Genomic DNA, 25,707 nt, shown 5'->3' with positions numbered 1-25,707 from the left:
TTTGAAAGAGCACAAGAAATTACGCAATAGTTAGGGCACACACTGCTTTTATATAATGAAAATAAAATAGAACTAAAGAACAAAACCTGCATTTTTCATGATGTCATTATTTCAGATTCTTCCTAAAGAAGACTCAGTCCTGCCAAAAGAAATACTTTTTTCTTCTGGTAAATCTGTTACAATAGTAACTCTTTTAAGTATAGAAACATGCTAATTAGGATGTGTGCTAACTATGCAAAAAAAAAAAAACTTTCTGTAAGTTCCAGAAATAATTATTTCACTAGCACAGAGAGCTTTTAAGTGAATCTAGGTACTGGAGAATTCTGGTTCTGAAGTAATAGGAAACCTTCTCCATCAAAATAACAGAGCTTTGATAGGCACCATTTTAACTTTACAAAGCATTAGTGGTATGAGCGTGTAGTTCTTCAGTATATTAAACAACAGTTTAAATTTATACTTGTATAGAAAACCACAAGGTGTTTTTTTGTTGTTGTGTTTTTTTTTTTTTTTTTTTACAGCCACCTCATTCGATGATGTGATTTAAAAAGATCTCTCCTCGCTGAAACCCTCAGAATATCATTTTTCAAAGGTGCCTAAGGTTGGAAAGATCACTTCAATAGAAAATCACTGCTCAGACACCTGCCTGATCAAGTTCAATCCTGTTAGCCATATCCAGCCTGAAGCAACATTAGACCTATGATGATATCTTGAAAAATTAAAATGGTTTTTGAATGGGAAATGAATTTTTTATATAAATATTTATATATATTTGGCAAGAGCCTGAGATATTGCAGAAGTTACTAAAAACAAACATTTAACAGCTATAATCATTAACCACAACAATTTGTTTACACTTTTCAGGAGGACAAAGTAACTGCTGTGCACTACAAGTAGTTTCCAGCAAGCGTGCTGAAAATACACCAGAGAGTAACACACACAGAGAGAAGCCACGTCCACCTATGCAAATTATCATGTATTACTGCTAGATTTTTTTTTTCCTGTAGGACTCCAGTCAGCATAGCAGCATACTTTCACTGGGGTGCCAAGCCCCCTGTTTCCCCCAGCTTGAACAGTGGTGACACACACTCCACATCCTGAAGGAGAGTTCAGCACAGATCTGAGTGCTTAGTGAATTACTGGCTTCATCTAACAAAGCACAGCCGTTTCACGTTCTGTTTATAGATGCATCACGGTGATGCATGGACCTTGCCAAAGGGAGAATTATACAGCAACACTCTTTACAGCTAGGGAATCTTAGCCAAAAATAGAGGCTTATAGCAAATTGGTCTCCTGTTTCCTTGTGATTCTTCCACTAACTGATTCCACTACCTGCCTAAAATATATTTACTAAAAATAATGCATTATTAAATGAGATATAGGGTGGCTCTTTAAAAATACCTTTACACACCTCTTGTCTATTCAGCTTCAGAAAGGAAAGAGTAGATTTTGTTTGATTTTAGTAGGTACAGTTCGATGACATACCTTCTCACCTGCATCACACAGGAAGGATTACAAACAGGTTGTGGCTGAGCCTGCACTGTAACCTCCAGCCCTCATGCAACCACCCCAGGGAATTGTTCATCATTACAACCTCTGCCTTCCTTTGAGTATGAAGGGAGATCAGGGCTAGCACACGACAGGGAGCCTTCTCTGATGATCAACAAACTCAAAATGGTTCAAGTCAGACACATGAAAGAAGGGAAATGGATGAAAAACAGCTTGATCTCCTCAGTATCCAGAGGGAGACCAAGAAGCTGCATGCTTCAGTGCACAGGCAGTACTATGGTATGGATACTGCCATGAATCTGCACAGTTGCTGGCACAGACACAAGCTGAATTCTGATGCAGTCTTTCAATATATCTAGAAAAGAAAAAGCAGATATGAGTTAAGTAATATTTTCCTTCTTATTTTGACAAGGCAAAGAGTACAGACCACTTTTACTCTTGATGCTATGCTATTAACTGAAAGGATAATATGTTGTATAGGATTTAGTGCCAGTTTTTATGAAGCAAAGGCATTCAAATTTCACTGTAATTGAGCACAAGTTGTTTTGTTAGGAAAGTTTAAAATGTGCTAATGATCTGATGAAATCCTTCATTTGTGCCAGAATATGCACCCTTGTCAAAGCTGGAACTTTCACATCAACACATTGATTCCACTAAAGTTTTGAGCAAGACAAGCTCTGTGCACTGGGGTCTGCTTCACACATGACAGAAAACTAAATTAAAAATGTAGCATTCTGATACAATTCACAGAGCATTTGAAAGCTCTTCCTAACTCCACCGTGTAAGAAAACCAAATTTAAAACCCATGAAAGTGATCAGAACTTGGAGTATTGCCAAAATGCCCACCACTAAATTCCATGATGTGGTTCAAAGTTTTGGAAACACATATGCACCTCAGCTTCCTTTCTCTACAAGTTTTCAATTGTTGTTTCAAAGATTGTCACGGAACAATCCCTTTCTTTCCTTCTAAATAGAGCATTTCTATTCAAAACACTGATTAACAACTCTCCTTTGAAACAATAAAATACCACTCGACCATGAAGTCATGCCATGTTTTATGTTGCAGGCCTATCAGCCACCTCATTCTTTGAGCTTCATTGCTTTGAGGCAGTTTCAGGCTAAAGTACTGAGATAAAAGACTGCACGAGTATAATGATGGGAATGCAATAAACGGCAGGCAGGCAATAGCAGCACCTGAGCACCAAGCACCAGTATGGTTGGAACCACCATGCTGCACTGTTATGAGGATGCTTATGTCACAGAAGATGCTTTCATGAACTGAAGTTTCTGAAGGTTTACAGGACTGAAAATCCTATGACAACATTGCCAAGAGGAAATGTGCTTCATTAACATGCGATTACAACTATCTTTCTATTCTCTTTCTTCCCATGCATCCTCACAATCTGTTTTGTCTCACCCCATCCATGGGGTAGGGCCTGGCGCTGACTCAGTGGGAATTACTGTCCTGACTGCCCCACTGTACATCAGCTATGCTAACTTTTCCTTAGGATGCTCCCAATGAGGTCCTGCTGCTTTAATACTTCAACTTAGATCATGCTGTTTTAGAATTCAGATAGTAAAACCAAACCCTTTTGTTTGCTCTTTTGGATATGTTTTAGAGCCATACTTATAGGCAGCATTTACTTTTATTGAAATCATTCATGCTTTAAGTTTTACTTCACCTGAGCGTAAAGGAACATAACATCTCTAGAGTGCCAAAATAATTTTTTCTACACAGAAAAAGAAGTGCTAATCCACCATACAATAAGGGCATAGTATTTCAGTGTGTGTTTTCGTTGTTGTTTTGTGGTTTTGTTGTTTTTTTTTGAATTTTCCCTCAATATTATATTATCTCTCTTTCTTGAGGTTCAGTGTTTATCTGTTTTTGTTTGTTTGTTTTCCAGAACTCAAGCCTTATTCAAGCACACAGATGAATCTTACCCAAGAAATTTGTAAGAATCCTTCACTTAAAATAGAAGATTTGACTTGCTCAGCTTCTTTTTACGGGTACTAGACACTTGTATCCAGTTTCAAGGACAGCCATCACTAAAATGAGTTAGGAGCTGGGGAAAAAACAAATAAACAAACAAACAAAAAACACAGTATTATCACATATCTTCTGTTCTTCACAGCACTTTAGACAATCCGTTTTATATCCTAAACATTTTGATCCACAGCCTACTGCAGGTCAGCTCAACATTTACCAAGGTCTGCAAGGGAAATGTCCTGGCTCTGCCTCTGCTGGTCCATCCAGACACAGCTGGGACCACAAAGCCCAGCTACAGCTGGCCCCAGGAATCCGGTGCTGCATCTCGCTGTACTTCTACTGCCATTCAATTCTCTGCCAACAAAAAGCCAGTTAAGGAAACGCCTTCTGCTATTTCTGGCACAGGGAAGGACTGCAAGGCATTGCTGCATCCATCTGCATTTTCAGCACTGAACAGCCTGTTATTTATTTTGTGTCAAGCATCAGATTTCCCCATATGAAAAGCAAAAATACATGTATAGCCACAGAGAGCCTTTTAGATTAAAAAAAGTAAAACAAAAAATGTGACAATAAGAACTCCAAGAGAAATCATGCTGGAACATGTTTCATACAGATGTCTACAGTGAGCTAATTATAGAGTGGCTGCATGTCTGCTGACAGCAGGATGACCATGGAAAACTTTATAAAAACACAGATACTAAACAACAATTACAGCAACTGATAAATGCATTACCCCTTATCTATGCATTATACCCACGGAGCACTGAGGTACTTGATGAAGACACTGCTACTGCCAGAAAGATCTTCTAACCTGAAATAAAACATGAATTAATAGAATTCAAGCAATATGACACAAAATACTGAAGTTTGTCTAGCACTAGCATTGCTTTGTCTAACTCATAACTCCACTGAATTTACTACCGTATTTCAGCTCCCAGATTTCATTCCTGGTAATTTCTGAGTTACTGAGCAAGCATCTGCTTCTCACTTTTATAATATTAACATATTTTGAAAAACATGATTCTCCAAAACCCAAGCTTCTACTTAAAAATTGATTTAGGGGCACTTACATGAAATTAGTCTTCCTAATCTGTAGTTAGTAGATCTTACCCTACAGGTTCAAAATTAAACATGCAATGTTTATTCTAGTCCCCTGCATATGATACCAGAAAGAGATCCTTGTGGATTCTGAGTACCCAATGCTCCACTTGGAATATGAAGGAGCTGATGTTTAGCATCTCTACATATCATACATACGCAATGCATGTTTACTGCTTCTGTTTGCATATGCACACACAGCATACCATTGCAGAAAAAAAAAAAAAAAAAAAAAAAAAAAAAAAAAAGAAAGAAAAAGTCAGCTCAAAGCACAAACTGCTCATATATAGAAGTATAATTTATTGTCGCTTTCCATGTATTAAACCATCTTCATGAAACTCCAGAGCCTAAAAAGAGCTAGGCTGGCCCTCATGCAGAGATAGCAGAGCCAAAATATATTCAAACACTTCACCCCTCTCACTTCTCCTTTCATTGGCATTCACTGACACGTAAGCAGAGAGGATGTATCCAAGCAAAGTGGCTTATTACTAATTGCACCAGCTTCATTAATACTGCATTGTGTGTCTCTTGGCTATAGAGGGCTGGTAATGCAAAATATATCAAAAGCTTATCAAAATGTACGTATAAATATTTGGTCCAATATTCTACATGAATATATTAGCAGTTTCTCCTTCAACAGGCCAAACAGGAAAAAGGGTAGTTTATCAGCTGTTCACCAGAAACAAAGGGGAAATAGCTATAATTTCCCAAACACTCAGAGCTATTTACATCATTCCTATGCCCTTTACGTAATTAGGCATCACTTCAGAATGAGAAATTCTCAATGTGGTGCAAAGTTATCTGGCTGCAAACAGGGCTATCTATGGTGCTTTCATTTGTAGAAAAATCCTAACAACAAAAATGTAGATAAGGAAAGGTCTTTATCGGAGGCATCCAGAACCTGAAGGAAATCACTCCATAAGGACCACAGCTACTTCAAACTCAAGAGAAAGAATTCTAGACAAGAAATACCAAAACAAAGGCATAGGCATCTTTTTGCTCAAGTGCAAGACAAGGACTGCTTCTTGCAACTGTTTACAAGTGTCTAACCAAAAATCTCCATGCTGGTTTGCTAAACAAATGACTATCACTCTCCACCTCTGAGAAAAGCCTTATGTTTTGAATAATGGATATCTTATGGCCAGCAGTTTAGTAATTAAAGTGAGCATGGAATTTGGAGATGAACAAGTAGATTTTTTTTTCACTTAATATCTGATGGTCATCCTTTATACTGTTAAAATGCAATCATATAGACACATGAAATTAAAAAAATAAAAATAAAAAAATCCTGAAATTGCTTTGTTTTCACTGGGTCTGCCAGGGATGGAGTTAACTTTCTTCACAGCAGCTGATATAGCACTGAGCTCTGCATTTCTGTCTAAAGGAGCGATGGTTTCAGCAGTCACTGAGCAGCACTGGCACAGCCTTGAGGCCTTCTCTCCAGCCACCCCCTGCCCTGCATGCACACACTAAGGCCAGCAGGCTGGGTAAGAGGCTGGGAGAAGGCCCTGCCAAGGCAGCTGATCCAAATTGACCAAAGGGATACGCCATATTATACGACATTGTGCTCAGCAATACAAGCACAGGGTGCAGGACATTCATAGCTACGTTATTTGTCCTCACAAGCATTTGTTACAGGAGCTGAGGCCCTGCTTCCCGGGAAGCAGCTAGACACTTACCTGCCAATGGAATGCAGTAAATGCATTCCTTATTTTACTTTACTTGTGTATGCTGCTTTTTCTTTCCTCATTAACTTGTCTTTATGTTGACCCATGAGCCTTTTTGCATTTCTTCTGTTTTCTCCCCATCCCACAGCAACGGGCAGTAAGTGAAAGGTAGGGTGGGTGTTAGGCCGCTGGCTGGCGTCAAGCCACCACACCGAGTTTTGTGACTATTTTTTGTAGTTGACCATTCCCCTTGCCTTCTGTGGATTTCATTCAAATTCTTCTGTGGAATTCATTCGAATTGTCTCAAGTGGTCTAACAAAAGCAATTTTCCACATAGCTTCTCCAGCCAAAACTAGGCTACCTCTATTTTCAAGATGATTCTGTTAACAAAACAGTCACCAAAATCTCAGAATAAAAAATAAGCAAATAATTTAAGCAAAGAGTTAATTTGATATACACATATAGCTGTTTTTCAAATATTGTGTTTTGAAGGTTATTTAAAAAAAAAAAAGAAAAAAAAAAAGAGAGAGAAATCAGGTATGTCTATTGTAGGGATCAATATCACCCTCCAGGTTTGGTCCAAATTGATGAACTACTGAACAATTTCAAGAAACCGTTCTTTTATATAGACAAGGCTTTTGCAGTATAACTGTTTAATGTTCCAAAACTAAACATGCAGCGTTAATTCTGTTTAAACATTTACATAAGAGAGGCCCCAGCTCCATCAGAGCCCCCTGTGCTAGGAAATACTCAAAGTTTCATGAATGATAATGGCCTGCTGCTGCCCCACACCAGCCAGCAGTGGCACAGTGACACCTCCTTTCTTTACTGATAAGGCACCAACACAGCTTGGCAAGAACTCGAGTCCCAGTGCCCAGTTTACTCTTCCAACCTTGCAAATTTGATAGACAGACTGTAAAGAGGGAGCAGCCAATTTCCATGGGTACACAAGCAAACACAGGGGAAGAGAACAGCCTGCCCATATCTAAGCAGAATGTACCAAATACTGAGATAACACTAATTGAAGGCAATTCTTAAAATGCTTTGAAATTCCAAGTGTCCTACCTTCACATCTGAAAATAACCTGTTATCTCCAAGTCACAGAGTGACCCACAGACAAAATACTGGGGTCAATAACTGCATGCATAGTAGCTACAAACACGTATGCATTTGAAACAAACCATGCCTATGTTTCTGTAAGGATTTGTAACTTTGGCTATAGAAAGACAAGGGCATTATTACCAAGTTCTCATGGAATGGAAATATTTGGCTTTAAAACTATTTAAGAACCAAACATGCAACTTTTTTTTTTTTTTTTAAAGGAAAACTGAAAACATGAGAAACATTCCTTTGAAAACAAACAGAGGTATTGGAAAGGGAGCGGCGCAAAACAAATGAAGTCAATAACATTCTGATTTGTTCAATCTTTGCCATGGTGTTGCAGTTTTGATGCTTTATATTTCAAGTCTCAAGGCCATATAGAAAGATTAAGTAAATCCACCTTATGTGTGCCCACCAGAGAAAAGGCTAGAGCAGCTACAGAAATACTGTGAATTGTATTGCCCTTTATCGTTGCTTAACTATCTGTATGTAGAATGCCATACTAAATCCAATATCCAAAGAAGAATAAAGGAAATTTGTTTTACACGTAAAAAAGCAATTGATTATGCTGACTATAAACTGTATGAGTTAGGGAAGGAAAGCAATAGACAAGCATAGTAATTTGGTTATATGCACAGGTTTAACTGCTGAAAAAAAACAGGCATACTCTTCAAAGTCAGGAGTAGGAAAGGCTTCTGAGAAGCTTTTAAATGCTTTGTTTTAGTGGCTAATAACAATCAAACCAATGAAGACTGTCTGGCTACATATGCAATATAAAGTAGCAATTTGCAAACATTAACCATTTCAAGAACAACTAAAATGTTTTCAGCATCTCAACTAGCAAAGTGCACAGAAAATTAAAATGACAAAGATATTCACATAACTGGATTATACTATGTTTGATGACGACAGCTTTCACCTTTACCGTATTTTCAACACTTCTCTGAAGCAGGAAGCTTCTGCTAAGAGGCAGTGGTGGCATAACTCACTGTACAGGGGACAAACAACACATGCTTGTCTTTTACATCCATTTATTGCCACAGTAATGTAAAAGACAATACAACAATAACATTGCAAGGTCTTTTCCCAGGAAAAATAAATAAATAATGCCCCAGGGAAGCTCATTTACAACATATAATTCACAGCATAGTTACTCTTAAAGGCTCTAACCACTACCTGCTAAGGCACTGCAGAAGTGCACAGCTGGGTTAATTCAGCTGGTGAATGGAGTGAAGGGAATATTAATAAGTATATATTTTTTTTTTCTCCAGTAAAAAAAAGTTTCTTCATCCTAAAAATTTCCCAAAATAATCCACTCCCTTCCAGCAGATCCACTCCCACTTAGATAGAGAAAGGATTTTAAACTGAAACATCTGCAGTCTAAATAGCATCTCACCTTCTGCCTTAGCCTTACAAGGATAGCTACAACAGAGATGAAGACAACAGACCATAGGAAGAAAAGGAGGGAAGGAGGGAAACTATGCTTTTATCAAATATCACTCCTTCTCTTCCATCATATTTTAAGTGAAAAATACTTGAAAGCTCATTCTACTAAAGAGTAATCTTTTTTTTTTTTTTTAGAAAGTAAGGGGCTGATGGCTTAGCTTCCTCCCTGAGGTTTGCCTCCAGGACATTAATAGGGCCTCCTTACTAAGAAACAGTCATAGTTTTGCAAACAAATACAACAAAAAGTTCACTTTTGAGGGTGGTCACTTTTGGAAAAAAAAACTTATTTTCCAACAAGAAAATTCAACATCTCATTCACATTTGTTTTGTGTTTAATACTGACATAGCTTCACTCCTATTAAAATCTGAATAAAATCGTATTATATGAACAAGTGGAGCTGGCTTTCAGTTCAACAAAAACACTTAGAAAGTGACAAAGTCATGCAGAACAGCTGTAGGTAGAAAAGTTTGCAGTAATAAATAATATCACCATGTTTTCAATCTGGGGGGCTGTGGGTGTTCCCACACAAATGGCTAAGAACATGTGAGTGCCTTGGCCATACCAATGGGACTTTAAGCTAAATTGGTTTGAGTATAAACCCTGACTTTGCTCTTCCTTCTTACAGTCCTTGCATTTAATTCTTTGCACATTGTGTCTTTACTGACTCAGATTTGCTGAGTTTTTTGCTGTTCTGGTTTTAAAAGAGTCTGAAGTTGGAACAAGATCTAATTAGAACATTTCCAGTGAAACGGGTCAAAAGTTTTCACGTGGAAGATATCCAAGAAGTGTCAGGATCAGGTTCTACCTGAAGAGAACAAAATTAAAATCTTGAGCTTTTAAAATGGAAAATGGTCAACTTCAGTGCAATTCTGTTGTGCAGTGTCATCAAAACATTCCAGTTTTGTTCTTACGTGGGTAAAGAGCCAAAGCCCAAAGCCTCAAAACACTGAGAAACAGAACTGTTCTCTCTGGTCATTTATAGCAAGTATTTCCATTCACAGAATTAGGGACATTAATAACAAATCTAATTCTCAAAAATACTCAAAGATGCTTAATACCGTGAAGTATACATGGACGTTTGAACTACTTTTTCATAATCATATTTTTGGGAAAAAAATAAGGAATCTACTAAACCGTTACTTTGCAACATATTTTTCACTACAAGTATGGTAATTTAAAACTATTTTCAATAGTTCTTACCTTATTAGAGCTTAGATCACATTTTGAAGAATAACCTAGAAGCCTGCATTACATGATCTCATTTGAAAGCTTCACTCATTTGTTCTGAGGACATAGAAATAAAGATGAGCTCATACTAGCACATGTGCTCTTAAGAGACATCACTGGGCTCCTGTGCTGTAACAAAATAAGGATAAAAGGAAGTGTTAGCCTGGGATCTTCCTTTGTTTTCTCCTGCTTTACCAATTTATATTCCTTTAAAATTAATTATGGGCTTCTCAAAGTTAAAGGTTATGAATCAGATCTTACGGGTTTTGCCACATACATGTATCCATTTTTTCAGATTTCGAGCCTAACTCCACATTAGTTCAGTCACCGCTTTAACATAATCACCTAATTATCTAAAATGGTATCAATCATATGCAATAAAATCACAAAAATAAGAAATACTATGTCACTCTAAACAAAAAAACAAGTGCTGAAAGTGTCTGAATAAGAGAAGGATAAATTCCTTAAGAAGTGCTGCTGTAATTTAATAAATCTTCTAGATGTATTTCACAGACCTTGTCTGTCTCTAATCGCTCTTTTATATTCCTTTATGTAACACTGCCAGATACTGAAAGCTTTCTTCACAGCTTACAGTGCAGACAGTGGTGTGGTTTTGTACATAAAGTACCAAACCACTTTCCCATAAGAGATCTGAAAATCTTACAGAAGGGTTCACATTTGAAAACCAAACTCTCAAAGTATGGAGAATAAAATAAGCAATGAGCACATATGACAGTCTCTTTGCAACATATAGTGATTTTATCATATTCTGTGAAGAAAAAAAAATAAAAATGGTGTAATCTGACACATAACGTGGGTATTTCACAGCACATCACACACAGCAAATGGCTTACGGAGCTGCATTTAGAAAAACCCCACAGATTCTGCCAGCAAAACTGTAACTTTTCTGAGTTGATCCTGCTTCTTGAATTTCTTTATAAACATGGTATATATAGGTAGTACCATCTACATGGATGGAAATATAAATTACAACACCTAGCCCCTCTAGTCAGACAATAAAGCACAACAGTCATTCAGTCAAGAAGATTGCTTTGCCTACTCTACACATGCTCGCACAGAACAACCACACAAAAAACTTGCTCAAACCTTGCAACATACTTGAGACTTACAATAAAAAGGTTCAAAACCAAACTTGACACAGGAAAAATGAAAAAATAACTAGCATTGCCAAGGTCTTGGCTCCCTGGGAGTTCAAAGAACCTGTTACTGGAGATTCCCAGGTGATCCCAATAAGTTAACATGCATTACTTCATGAGATAAAACTTCCCCTTGGCCTCTTCCAGATCTGGCAAATAGAAGGAAAGCAAAAAAAGATTTTACTTCCAGAACCACAGATCTGGCACAACAGGTGAACACACCAGTGCACACCAGCCAGCCCCACAGGTGCACCAATGCACCAAGCAACCCACTGTCTTTATTAGTAGACAAGTTTGAAGCTTCAGGAAAGCAAACAAACAAACAAACCAAAACAACTTTCTAAACTCCACCATCACTATGCCTGAAGCCAGGGGATATCTGCTCTGTCTTGATATGGGCTTTAGGATCCATCCCAAGACTCCCTTTGTTCCATTACTGAACTTACATATGACGAACACACAGACAAAACAGAGCTGAGGTGAGGATTTGACTGCTCTTCACATCTCATTCCCCTTCAACCCCCGACCTTCTCAGAATATTGTCACTGCTGGCAACCCTCTTGTTTTGCAGTTTCTACTAGACATACATATTTCATTAGATGTTTTACATTCTCAGACCTGCATTCACCCTTTTGCAATTACTGATTTCAACCCCTCTCCACTATTATTGTCTTCACAACTGTTATCTGTTGTGAAGTATTTTAAGCTCATCTGTATGAAACAGCCATGAACAAAACAAACTGCATTTCTCTAAATGTTTCCTTAAAAGTTCAATATAGTCAGATTAATTTTCTGCAAAATAAAATATGAAAGGCCTCCACTACAAATATAACTCCTCTGAAAAGTCATCTTATTCCACTGAAAATACCATACTCAAAAATAGAAACTCTTTCAAGAAAAATAGTGGGGGTAAAATGTCCCCGTCTCTTTTGTATTTGTGAAGTTTAAACTTTCTGTGTAGGTTTAAATCTCTTTCCACCTCCTCTCTTCTTTGTCAGCCAGAAGACTAACAGCACTGGGGTCCCAGTGATGAGAAATGACTCACCCACAAGTGCTGAGTCACAGTCACACTGAACACACTCTTACATCTTGATGGAGCATCAAATGCAATAGCTTCGCTTAGTCCTTTGAGTTTGCCGTAATTCCTATGATTCACTCAATTCCAGAACTTTGATTTCAAATGTCTTATTTTTACTCTCAATATATATGCAGTTGTATAATGCTTATACAACTCTTCAGACCAATTTTTTTTTGCATTTTTTCCATTAATTTCAAGTTATATCCCAAGCTTCAGAGACAAGGCATGTCACTTAACAGGTCTAAAAGGCCTATGCAGTGCACATTGGCTCTGTTTGGAAATGCTGATCTTCCATTCTCTTGACACCTAAAAAGATTTCCAGCTGACATTTGAAGACACGTGCATTAGGACTTCATCCAGCCCTGACTCACATCAGCACCAACCTACTGCTGGCGTAGAGGTGGTGCCTTTCTTTAGAAGGGCCCCTCATTCTGACAAGGTCAGACATGCAGAAGCGAGTGCTCAGTGCTGGTCAAACACATTATACCCTCCGTACAAAATGCTGAACAAGTCAATGCCAGAGTGACAGATTTCCAATTCTGTAGTCACTTTGGTTTGTTACCTTTTGTCCTATCTGAAAGCAGATAAAGCAAAATTACTTTGCTCAACTGTTTATCGAATTCTTTATATATAGAAGAAGCTACATTTGGCCAGAGCTCAGCTAAGGTAATTAACTGATGTATTTCTTTCCACAGGAATTTACAGCAACGCTTTGTCTAATTACTCCTACCATTTCAGCCATAATCCTGAGCACTTTTCTAAAAGGTTGCAGGCAGGCCAGTACAGGGGGATGAAGGAGACTCATCGCTGACAGAGGGAAAGGAAGACACAAATTTCTGATGACTACCACAAGGCCATACCTACTGGAGGTAATTATCACCATACTGTTATTTATTTTTCTGTCTTCAGGCACAGTCTTTGTGTTTCCTCACTGTCCTTTTCTGTAACAGCTACACTTAACCAGTAAGCCAGCATAAAACTTGTAATAACTCTGCTATGCTAAAGGCACCTGGTCAGTTAAGTACATCTGGAAAATATTCCCCTATGAGAACATACTATGAGGAAGGCAGGGGTCAAACCTGTGGATTTCTAGGTACAAAACAGAATGTATATGCTTAGATATAATTCACAGAAATTCTACAATAAAGGTGGGATATCTTCACCCTTGCTGAGGGATAACTGCAGATTTAAAGCTTCTTTGGCCACCTATTCTGACCTTAGCAATATTCACTAACAGCATGAAAAAACAAAAAAGCCAACTGAAAAAGTGAACATTTGGCCTTTGGTCATACAAAATTAAGTTGCAGGCCACACCTTCTCCATAGGGTGCAGGTTCCCAAGCCCTCCTCCAGACATTTACACAGTGATACTACCTTTTTTTTTTTTAATCCTATCCAACCTTAGCTACAAGCCTTAGCTATAAAATTTTGCTGTTCTCCATTATGCATATGCAGTATCACTAAATGAGATGCATTCTGATCCCAGTGACCAGGCTAACAAACCATGCAGGAACTGCTTTTTTCTGTAGGCACCTGAGATTCAGCAAGCTATCCTGACACTATTGCTCTAGACATCCAAGATCTACTCCTAATACATGAAGCACAGCCACAAGGCAATTAGTTGCAGACCTTCCTCCCTCCCCTCAGGCTTAATTACTGCATGTGTGCATCAGTGAGACCATGAAGTAAAATGCCTCAAGAGAAGAAATAAGAGACCCACCCCTGAACAATTCATATCTTGGTATCAAAACACTCATCTTGTTCTGGGTGCTGGTCTGATTCAGGTAGAGGACAGACATGAATCCAGGCCTCAGACTGTGGTGAAGAGTTCTGTGTTGTGCAGAGAAGAAGCCACTTTGGCACTTGCAACTCCTTTTTAAAAGAAAAATTCCAGTTTATTCAAGATCTGAAAAACTTCATTACAATAACACCACCGTGAAGCTGTCAATTTTGATACAGGTGTCAATTTTGGACATGCTGATTTTGTTTCCATTGAAACCACTACTTCACCAGGAAAACATCAACTACCTTTATCCAAAACTACCACCTTCCTTGTTTATAAACACAAAACACATCTCCATCTCAAAAGAGACACACTTATATTTCTAGTCATCAATGCCAGAAACTGTGGGGCAACCAGTTTCCTTTTCTGAAGCTCCAGTAAGACAAATGTTCGAAAGCTGCTACTGATTTAAAGGAAAAAAAAAAAAAAAAAAAAGGAAAAACATTTTTAAACACTCAAATTCTATTTTTATCAGGGCTGTCTTGCTCATGCAGCTCAATGACCTTGATACACAGTGAAAGCCAATACAGTTGCTGAAGACTGATTTCAATAACTTTCTGGAAAGAGGCCAGGGCAAATTTTCTTTTGGCAGTCTGTATATCAAAGGCAACATTCAAGTACAGCAAAAGGAAGACAGAGAGTAGCTGCTCTTACCTGGTGTAAGAGATCTGCAGTTTGCTGCTGCCACCACAAACTTCATTGCAACATCTTTTCTGTGGGGAGTGTCTACATCCTACCTGTCACTTACCATGGCTATATGCAGGCTAGCAATGAAATACCACATTTCTATTCCTGCATCAAAATGTGCAAAATTTGCTTAAATTGTGGTGTGTTTATTATTATTATTATTATTATTATTATTATCATTATTATTTTGTGTGTGTGTGGTTTTTTGTGTTTTTTTTTTTTTTTTTTTTTTTTTAGAAATAGAAGAATCTCACTTAAGAACGGTTGAATGTCTTTCCATTATAAGCAGGGTAAAGTGCTGCATTGCTGCTGTTTCATTGCTACCAGTTTCATAAGAGTAAACAGTAAACATCCCCTAATTTAAATATAGCCAAATAGCCAGCTACCAGAATATTATTATACTACCCCTGGACTCATCAAGATAAAACAAAGGAAAAAACACACTGATAATCTCTGCAAGTGTACCGTGATATTAGCCTGTATACACAAATAAAAGCCTTCTCAGTCAGCCTACAAATGTCTCCAGCCCTGAAGTGCTCCACTGGAATCCTCGGACTGCATTTCTCTGCACATAATTTAAGCTCTTTCTACAGGATGCCAAACAAATACATTCACAGGGACAGAGCATTTCTAAACAAATATCAAGACATGAACAAAAAGTGGACTTGAACCAGTAGCTGAACAAAGCCAGTCCACCCTCTTCTGTGATAGCTCTGCTTATGACTCCTTTTAATGTCTCATGAGAAATTATTTAAAACATTAGATTTTCATGTTTGTTCTCAGATTTTTATGTGAAATATTTACTCATAGCCAAGTAGACTATATTGTTTATTTGTCATTGATCAAGCTGGGGCTGGAGAAGAGAAGGCTCTGGGGAAACCTCATTGCAAACTTTAAATACTTAAACGGGTCTTAAAAAAAAAGATGGAGAATGACTCTTTACTTGGGTAGATAACGATAAGACAAGGGGAAATGACCTTAAGCTAAAAGAGGAGAGATTTAGACTAGACATTAAGAGGAATTTCTTTGCTCAGAGGGTGGTGAGGCCCTGGCACAGGTTGCCCAGAGAAGCTGTGGATGCCCCATCTCTGGAGGTGTTCAAGGCCAGGCTGGATGGAGCCTTGGCCAATCTGATCTAATGGGTGTCATACCTGCCTATGGCAGGGGGGTTGGAGTTAGATGATTTTTAAAGTCTCTTCCAATACAAGCCATTTTATTATATAAGTAGTGGTTTTCTATTCACTGGATGATGCTTGCAATGAAGCTTGAAGTAGGGAATCTTGCTAAAACTCTAGAGAGTAAAGCCTGGAAAGATCAATGTGCACCAGGCTGTTAGCACCCAAAAAAAAAAAAAAAAAAAAAAAAAAAGTATGTCTTTTAAGGCACTTTTCAAGCTTGGCTTCAGAGCAGATTCCTTCAGGAAGAGGCCTCAACGTACCCTCAAGCCACCTACATGGTTACAGGTGATTATCATAACGAATACTAATTAATTATAAATTGTAACAATTTTTTCCCAATTACAGAAGCAGACAATATCTAAAAGTTTTAAGGATTTACTTAATGACATGCTGGTAGCATAAAGTAGCCAAAGCTAGTACTTTCTTCATGAATCAATTTCGCGAGTATAACATCACACATATCTTTCATCATATTTACTCACGCACACTCATCTTTCCTAACATAAGTACCTGAGATCAGCACTGAACTCCCCAAACATTACCACACATTCCATCAAGGACTGCATCACTTTGGTTTTCAATAATATTTATCCAGCATTCTCCCTTGACCTTCCCCCACCCCATCATAACCCCACTATTCCATCTTTTCTTCTTTTCCTACTCAGCTCAATTCTTGAATACACTTGTGGAACCATCTAATTCATTTTTACAACAGTGCCAATGAATCCTCCAAGTGCAGCCATACCACAAGCACAGAATCCCTCAAATCCAGCATATAAAAGTGTGCTTTTCCTCAAGAAATTCTAGACAGAAGGCAAAGGACCCCAAAATTTGCATCTTTATCAAGTTAAAATAATTGTTTTTCAGTACCAGATCCAAGATCCTAAAGCAATGTCTAGTAGTGGCTCCAGGTGAAAAACATAAAAATGGCTTGTAAATAACTGAAATAATCTACTGAGAGGGAAAGAAAGCAAATCAAGTTTTATCAAGTTCTTGAGGACTTTAAAAAAAATAAATAAAAAAGGAGCATTTTGTAATAGAAAAAAATCAAGAAAAAGGAAAAAGGGGAGAAAAATGAAAAGACATACGCAATATTTTACAGGCCTTCTAAAATTTTGAAGTTATCGAAGGCAGAAGATTGTTTATATAATATTTCTGGCCAAGCTGGAAGCAAAAAGCCCAAGAAGGAATTTAAGGTATTTTGTTTACATGAAATATCTACCTTAGTTTTGCATATCCAAGAGAATTATTTGAGTAAAAAAAAATAAAATAAATTTGTTGAAAATGCTTATAGGCCAATTTCAGTTTTCCTAACATCCCAGAAGAAACTGTTGATGTTTATGCCACCTCAGAGCACAAACAAGAAGGAGCTCTTCTAGCCATCTCCAAAAGCTGTAATGTATCCATTGTGTGAAAAGGAAGGACAAAAGATGATGTATAGTTAAAGTGTTGACGTGTCACACAACGTATTTGTACAATCTTTCCAGAACTGTCACAATATACAGAATCTTTACCATCACAAAACATCAGTAAAGCGGTACCATACTATCATGACAATGGGGTCAATCAGCTATTCTCACAACTACTTTGCAACCTGGAAGATGTGGATTAATGATGACAATTCTGCTGACAACGAGATACCGCTAGCAGGAAGAAATGTGCTGCAATGTTGTTCTCCAGCTGGGCTTCACAGACAGTGATGCTCCTGTGTTTTGTCGTACGTACAAGGTGCCATTGACTTCTCTGATCCAACTGCTTAACCGGAGTGAAAAAGCTGATGGAGGATTTCAGCTTTTTTTTTTATCCACTTTGTTGCTATTGCTGTCATTTGTCTTCCACCTAGACATACTTGTTAGTCTGATAATACAGTGCTGTAATTACTAACAAATGGCCTGGCTCTGAAAGTTCCTATCTTACTGTAGTCAGATGGGGACAAAATATAACATCTTTATATAGCAACTGCTATAAACACACCAGAACTTCATATAACAAATTCCCAAATATTTGGGGTCTTTTTACATAAAGATACGTATAGCCCTGCACATCACTTCCACTTCCTTCTTTCCTGCTGGATTTTTACTTTTTTCTGCACATCATCCCTCAGTAGGTTATAGCAGGGAATAAAAAATCTTTCATCTTTTATGGACATGGTAAGGTAGCAAGAGAAAGGAATTTTGAGGTAGAAGTAACAGTTGTCAAAAAGAAGCTTTTTTTTTTTTTTTTTTTTTTTCAAAGTTAAAGCCCATCGACCATATTGGGTAAACAAAAAAAAAAAAAAAAAAAGTCATTGTCTCATCTCTCTCATAATAAAATCAAAGTGCTGGAAAAGTTTCTGAAGATGGAGTGTGTCCTCAGGCTGGATTATTCACATTTAAAGCGGAATGTATCGTATGGCTAGTTCAATCCACTTACAATATGTAATCATTTCACACAAGTCAGAATTCAGTTATGTAAAATTAGTGATATAGAATGGAAAGCCCCAACAGAAATAGGAGATAGATAATTAATTCTGGAACAGGACTAACTCTCAAGTAGCTTCCAAGGTTTTCTTCCTCCAGCATTACTCCTTTTTTCTCTAACCTTCCCTGTGAAAAACAGAACTTGCCTTTCTGAGGTGATTAAGAAATGCATTCTGTCCACTAAAAAGACTTGGGGCATTCCCACCCCCTCTTCATCTTTGTCTGGAGCAGGAGAAACAGTTTGGCAGGGAGAAAAAAAAAAAAGACACAGGAAACTAGAGATTTGTTTCTTTTTAGCCTAGACTGACCCCAAATTCCTTCTTGTATTTTTCATCTACAAGAAACAACTTACAACAGAAAGCAGTAATTTTGCAGAAATATACAGACCCAAAAGCTATGCATTTTGTCTCAAAATCTAACAGAGAAAGAGACAGAAAGAAAGACAGAAGGAAAAGGATTTTCCTTCCTCATAAGATTTCCCCTCAAATTTCCTCATCCCAGCCAGTGAAATCAACTGGATTTAGATCAGCTCTAACACTGCCATATGCAACCACACAAGAGGCTCAGTTCACCCTAGCTTAGAGATAATCATTAAGCTACTGCAGCTTTCGACACAAACATAAAGTAGGACTGGCTTTGGAGAAGAATCAAATCAGAGAAAACCCCCCTGTTTAAATGAGAACCTTCAGATGAACTCAATTTTGTCAGCACCATGAAAGAGGCATTCTCACAGTTGATAAAGAAGATGGATCTATTCCCATTCTGTGTTACAGAAGAATTAACTGTTGAAATCTCAGCCTATGCCAGTCCACCCCATCTGTTCATACTCACTACAGAAGGATGTATACAGTGAAATCAGGGAGGGGAAAAAGGGTATTCACACAGGCCATCCTTTGAAGAAGAGAGGATAAGATAAAGATTTTTTTTTTATGCCTCTAGGCTACAACACAAGTTAGGATTGGCCTCTAATGCTTTATTTATCATATAGGTCATTAAGATCTTTGAGAGATTTTGCTGTCCATGTAACCCCTAGACTAAAGCAAATCCTCAAAAAATGGCACTCGTTATCCGACGTCCAGACAGCATCTAAGCTCAGAAGAGAATGCAAACAGTCTTGTCTGCTTTGGCTTTCTGAAGATTATCTGTACCTCTTAGCAGAAGCAGCTGGGCCCTCCATTCACAATAAGTACTATCTTTTGTGGAAATCCATAGAAAGGATCATGAGTGGCTTCTCCCCATGGAGGCTTCTCCTTCTGGCTCTGGCCACCATCCAGCAGCTTCCCTGAGCTGTGAAGGGAACTTACCTGAAGAAATGCCCCTCTCTTCATGAGACCTGGAGAAGCCAGTTTGATCAACAGGATGACCATGCAACCTGCCTCTAGAAGCCTGACACAAGCATGCTTCCTCAGTAAGACAAATTAAGACTGCTTTCCCTGGAGATAATCTTCCTCAAGACATCTTCACATGCAGCAGTGAATGACTTTGCACAAGCTGTCATACGGGGGGCCCAGAGGCATAATTTGCAGACAAATGCACTACTATAAAAGCATAATTATGTCTACTGTACACATACTTTGAATTAAGTCTGCCCATTGCCAGGCAACTCAGTCTAATAAACAGCTCATAAACAACATACAGGATTTACCTCATTGTTTTGTTTATTTGTTCAGCTTGTCTTTCAAACCACAAAATACTTGAGCTACCTGAAAAATATTTGAGGAAACAACACATTGCTCACTGTAACTGAGTAGTCTTAAGTTCATATAAAGTTGGTCCTGTCCTGGTATTATCAATAACAGAGCTTCCTTTTTTTTTTTTTTTTTTTTTTTTTCTCTAATGTTTACCTCTAAAATATACAAATGATTTTGCCATTTTGTAAGCCAGTACCAATGTATTTTTCTCTTCCTCAGTGAACTTAGCCTCCATCAGATAAAGAAGGTTCTCCTAAAAGAGTTCTATCTCATAGCCTGAGCAATTAATCATCTTTGTAACACAGCAGACTGCAGAAAAAGTCAAAGAGTCAAATAACGTACTTCATAAAAGCAAACCATCAAACCATATGTTTTAGTTTCTCTCTTTAGAAAATAAAGGAAAAAAAAGCTAAAAATAATACTGATGAACTCTGAAACAGTCCATCTTCAAAGCTTTTCCCAACTGGAAAGATATACCGTATGGTTAATAAATAAAAATTCAATAAATAGAAACATAAACTGTTTAAAAGTCATAGTTTGCACACCAATTTCTTAAAAAGATATACTGAGCAAGGGCATATGACCCAATATATACTTCCATAAAAATATCACTGTTGCTTGCATTGGTACCAAATATTGAAAAGCAGTTTTCAAAAATAAAGATAATCAAGAGATCCAACCGGTAACCCAAAACAAGCAAACAAACCACATTATTACAGTTGTACTATGCAAGCTAACCAACTTAAGCTGCTCACTGAGAAGCTATACAGAAAAGACCAGCATTGCTATTTAATAGCCGACATGGACCATTGAGTAGGCAAAGCATCTATGTTCTGCAGTGCAAAAACTGCTTGCCTGGGACAGATCTATTAGGCTGAACAGCTTCACTGATAGGGACAGAATTATAGACATGACAGTACCACCAAGGATATTAGATCATAAAGGAATGAAACTAAGAGATTACTGTAGTAACTGATGGACTGTTAAGGCCTGGCAAGTCTATTATTTTTTCCACTCCTGATTTCCTCACATTGTCATTCTACTGCTAATTGCCTAATTAAAAGAACCGTATGAGCTTAACAGCACATCTACTTCTCATGGAGAGCTGAGAAGATTCAAGATTAAGAACGTATTGCCTCTTGCCTCTTTTGGAACAATGACAGAAGCAATGTTAACAAAAAACAAAACAAACAAAAAAAAATAAAAATTTTTTTGGTTAAAAGCTCACTAAGTTCTCTGAGAACATCAGGTTCACAACCTGTTAATATAGAGAGTACTTGCAAGTTACCCCCAGATGTCAGGCAAACACAGCACACAATGAAATGTATGTTTTACAATCCCAGTATAAGATGGGAGGAGCTAAGACTTCAGGAAGTAGTAGTAGGCAATTCATCTGTCATTTTAGGTATTACAAACCATGATTCACAATGTCAGCATATAGGTGCAAGCTTTTACTAAGCAGCTTGCAAACAACTGTCAAGGAAGTTTTGAGGTGGCATGGTTTACTGAGAGGCTTGGGATGCAGACAGCACTCTTAATGGGTAGCAGAGACCAAGAATCCTGAAAGCAAGATTAGTTCACAAATATAAAATGGGAGCACAACATGGTGCACTGCCTGGACTTTAAACACAGCATTTGTTAACTGAAGAGCTGGGATAGACAATGCCTCACGGATGAAGCATGAAAAGCTTTCTATTTTGAACCTCTTTTTCCTAGCAAGATGGCTCTTCTAAAGCAGGTTAACTTTCTTAAAATAAAATAAATAAATAAATAAATAAAAAGTATTTTATTCCTAGCTACTTTGTGCCAAAATGATATGAGTTTATTCATCAAGATTTAACTACTTTACCATATACTACTGATACAGAGTTGCTTAATTTTCAAATGTTCAATTAGCAGCACTTTATATCAGTGGTCTTTTCAAAAGCAAAGCAATAATTCAGTATTTCTAGAGAGAACAGCTTGTAATACAGATGCTTCACCTGGCGCATAAAATTGACCCATGCAACTTCTAATTACTTTTTAAAATAGTGGCCTTAGTGTTGAGCAAAATAAGTAACCAATCAGGACAGTTAAAATTTTTCTTTTAGCCAGAATTACAGAAATGCACCCATTTTACCTCCTACTGTTCCCTTCTATTTCCAATTTCCTCCCTTGTTTGCCATGCTTCCAAAACACATAGTCAGCACTACCCACAGAGTTATTCAAACAAACAAAACCACAGCAGTGGGACAGTTATTGATCCCATCTCTACAAGTTTTAGATTGTGCTCAAGCACCAAAAAAACCCTGTTTTTACTTCGATTGCTCTATGGTCAATAGGATTATACCATACTTCACAGGCTGCAGGATTGATGCAGGTCATCATAAAATATTTTGTTGAATTTCTTACATGGTGTGAGGTTTTTTCATTATGTTATCATAAAGTCATTAATTTGAGTGCATATCCATGTCAATGGTCAATTAATATGTGGGAACTACAGTTTCATCTTTATAGAGTCTCAGAGTTAGACATATTACCTTTACTTCTGTCAACTTAAGACTTTAAAGAAAATCTTTACAACAATTTCAGTTTAATGAGGTTCATCATTACTGTTGTTTACAAGGTCAGATTCTGGAATACTGCAGAAGTTTTAGCACTTCATAGTGCTGTCTAATATTTTTGAGTCATATTGCAGAAACCAATCCTTCCAACCAAATGTTTCTAGGCATAGCCTCTAGCAGCCATGCTAAAAAGCTGGTCTTTATCAATTTAATCATGTTGAAAAAAAATTTTACATCCAATTTTTACAGCTCCTCCAGGGAACATAGAAGTTCTCTGACAATACTCAAATTAACCACAGTCTGTTAGTCCTTAAGGTATGTGAATCTCCAATTTAAAAAACAACTAAGTTGTGGCATGCTTGTCTCAGAAAGGTCAAGCTGAAGGTGCAGTTGGAAAGCTCCATAAAGTTTTCTCCAAGTATGAGAGACTATTTTCATCATATTACTCATCTGTGTAATTTTACTCATAGAGGGTACAGAGGATTTAACCTAACAGCACATATAACCATTGAGCAGAATAACTGCAAATTTACTTCCAAACTCATAATATGGAATATTACAAGTAATAGTTTCCACTATATTCTACAGCTGAGATTATCAGGTGACAAAATTTAACGTACTTGAAGAAAATAACAAATAAAACTATTCAGCTCATTTGTCTCAAAAGCCAAAAAGCTTGTCAGAAATCACAAAACTCAAAATTTGTTCAGTCTAAAGTCTCCACAGTATATTTTTACTAACTGCACCATCTACTGGCAGAATCTCGCAATTGTTTTTCAATCGATTCTTCTTCCACAAGTTTTGATACTTCAGTGGTTCTCCATCATCTAACAACCTTTGAAAGATCACAGGCAATTTCTGTGAGGTTCATAAAAGGCAACAAGAAAAGCAAATCCATTTTCAGACTTAAATTAGCTATTAGTGTGTCTTCTCCTCAACTGGAAAACGGTACCTACAAAGAAAACTAAAAGCACTGTCCTAGTTCAATTATTAAAATAGCTTTAGTAGTGCCTGGAAGACTCCACCCCAAAAAAAAAAACAAACAAACAAACAAAAAAAAATAATTTAAAAGATCCAGAAGACACCTAAATATTTCTACAGATTTGTTTAGTATAACTTCTTTGATCTATGTTGTATGTCCATCAAGGAAGTAGGACCACAATAATTAAACTTTGAAAAAGAACTGCATGAAAAAAAATAATCTAGATGGTAAACACAATAACTAGAATAGACAAGGAAGATATTACTGTTCTTATTTCTGCTCTTTCATGCATTTTAAGTTTACAACTCATACTCATACCAAAGCAGTAAAGTTAAGCAAATAAGTCATCTGTGTACCATCTAGACTATAAACATCAACGAGAACATACATTACACAGCAGCACTATAGCAGTAACATATCAACGACAGGCTTTCCTCAAATAAAACAGTATTTATTTGCCAGTATTTTACAGTTTTTAAAAAAGTTTAGTAATGCAGACTGGATGTGTCTTAAACTGTATAGACAAAGGAACAGCAAGAAATATACATTTCATCTTCAGAAACACTCACTGAATGTACTAAGCTTCTCCTTTCATTTTCGTAAGATCATTTGCACCCACTTCTGTCCTTAACCATACTATGGTCTTAAAGTCTTCCCCTGCAATACTTTTTTTTTTTTTTTTTCTTCAGCAAAAACAAAAAACAAAAAACACTGGAACAGTGTTGACATCCAAGAAATGCTGGCTTCTAATAGTGTGCTGCATTGCAGCTTGCTCTAGGTACCTTGCAAGGATACTTGAATACATTCCCTACTTCCCACAAAGCTTCCACACCAGGTGTTGATCATAAAGACCACATTTTTGTACATATTAAAGGGCCAAAATCTAAGAATCACATGCAAATGTAGAGAGCAGCTTGTCAGCATCATGTGTAAGGAATGAAATTCAGAAATTGCTGCATCTCCCTTTGAAGTTTTAGCCATCGATCTCAACAAAATACAAGGCTAGATAAATTACCATCCCTATTCAGAACAGCAACATCTATATTCTTCAAAAACTACGTTAGTAAATGGACTGTTTTTACCCCAGAATAAGGGACTAAATATTCTTAACACACACCAATTTCTATGAAATTACTATAAGATCTACTCCAACCCACACAAGAATCTATTTGTATCCTCACTGCAGCTTTGGCAGTACATCAATTACTTTGACAATCCATACAACTGTAAGAATATGTATAAACCTTGATCCAAAGATGAAATACTGCTTTCATTAGCTTTAAATAGCATTAGATAAGCAAACTTGCCAGCTATATTAGGACACTTCACTATGTTATTATGTTCTACAGGAACCACCTCCTCCCCTTCACCTCTGTCCGTCTTGTAGCTTACAGCAATACACTGGGGGATACACAGAACTCAAAAGCTGCAGCAGACTGTGACAATTCCATGTGTTAGCCGCACTAACTACTTACTCAGAAAGTCTTTTATTCAAATTTAACAGCTTGCAAACATTCACTGCCCATTTGTCAGATAAAGTTAAAGTGGTGATCTTCCGTTCTGCACAATTTTAAAAAGTAGATAATTGCAGACAGATAATCATAGGTATAGCCTATAGCATACCATCACTCCACCAGAACACTCTTCTGACCTGTAATGAGACAGGAACCAGTGTCAGAAATTTACTGCCTTATGATTTAAAAAGGCCCCAGGGGAAAGGAGGCACCACATACCTCTCAGTTTTCACTTCTTCTAACTAGAGATTATTTCTGATGTTTCCATGAGACACTGTTCTGAAATATTCAGTGACTAAATAAATCATTTGTGCCATTTGTCTTTGCCCTTTCTACTTGTGCAGCTAAGTAATTTGTCCTCCTGAAAAATGTAAAGCTGTTTTAAGGATTTCTCAAGATTATATGTGACCTACTACACATTCCCTGAATGACACTAGATGTCCCAACAGTAGAGTTCAGAATTTGGCTCTGCAGCTTCTGTCTGCTGCCACTTCTCCCAAACTTTCCAGTGTTATCCTAATTAGAGTCAAAGAGACTGCTTTGTCCTTGTCACAGTCCTGGAACTCCTACTACCCTGGAAAGGTTTTCCTTATTGTAAAGGGT

General features: G+C 37.4%; 1 long non-coding RNA gene across 5 annotated transcripts in view; it reads right to left on the bottom strand.

Moving 5' to 3' along the window:
• The window catches only part of LOC311431442, a 63,710-nt gene that overhangs the window by 15,784 nt on the left and 22,219 nt on the right, over positions 1-25,707 (bottom strand). For 3 of the 5 annotated variants that reach the window (XR_014689433.1, XR_014689434.1, XR_014689435.1), the window contains 4 exons: positions 4,227-4,304; positions 3,711-3,847; positions 3,448-3,569; positions 1,483-1,861 (listed from right to left, as the gene is read on the bottom strand). This is a non-coding gene — a long non-coding RNA (uncharacterized lncRNA). Of the gene's footprint in view, positions 1-1,482; positions 1,862-3,447; positions 3,570-3,710; positions 3,848-4,226; positions 4,305-10,006; positions 10,163-25,707 lie in introns of all 5 variants that reach the window. The other 2 variants (XR_014689431.1, XR_014689432.1) reach the window with 1 other exon arrangement.

The sequence above is a fragment of the Aythya ferina genome (assembly GCF_964211825.1).
Source record: "Aythya ferina genome assembly, chromosome: 2".
NCBI lineage: Eukaryota > Metazoa > Chordata > Aves > Anseriformes > Anatidae > Aythya > Aythya ferina.
The sequence above is the reverse complement of the archived record's forward strand: the minus strand, read 5'-3'. Positions and strand labels throughout refer to the sequence as shown.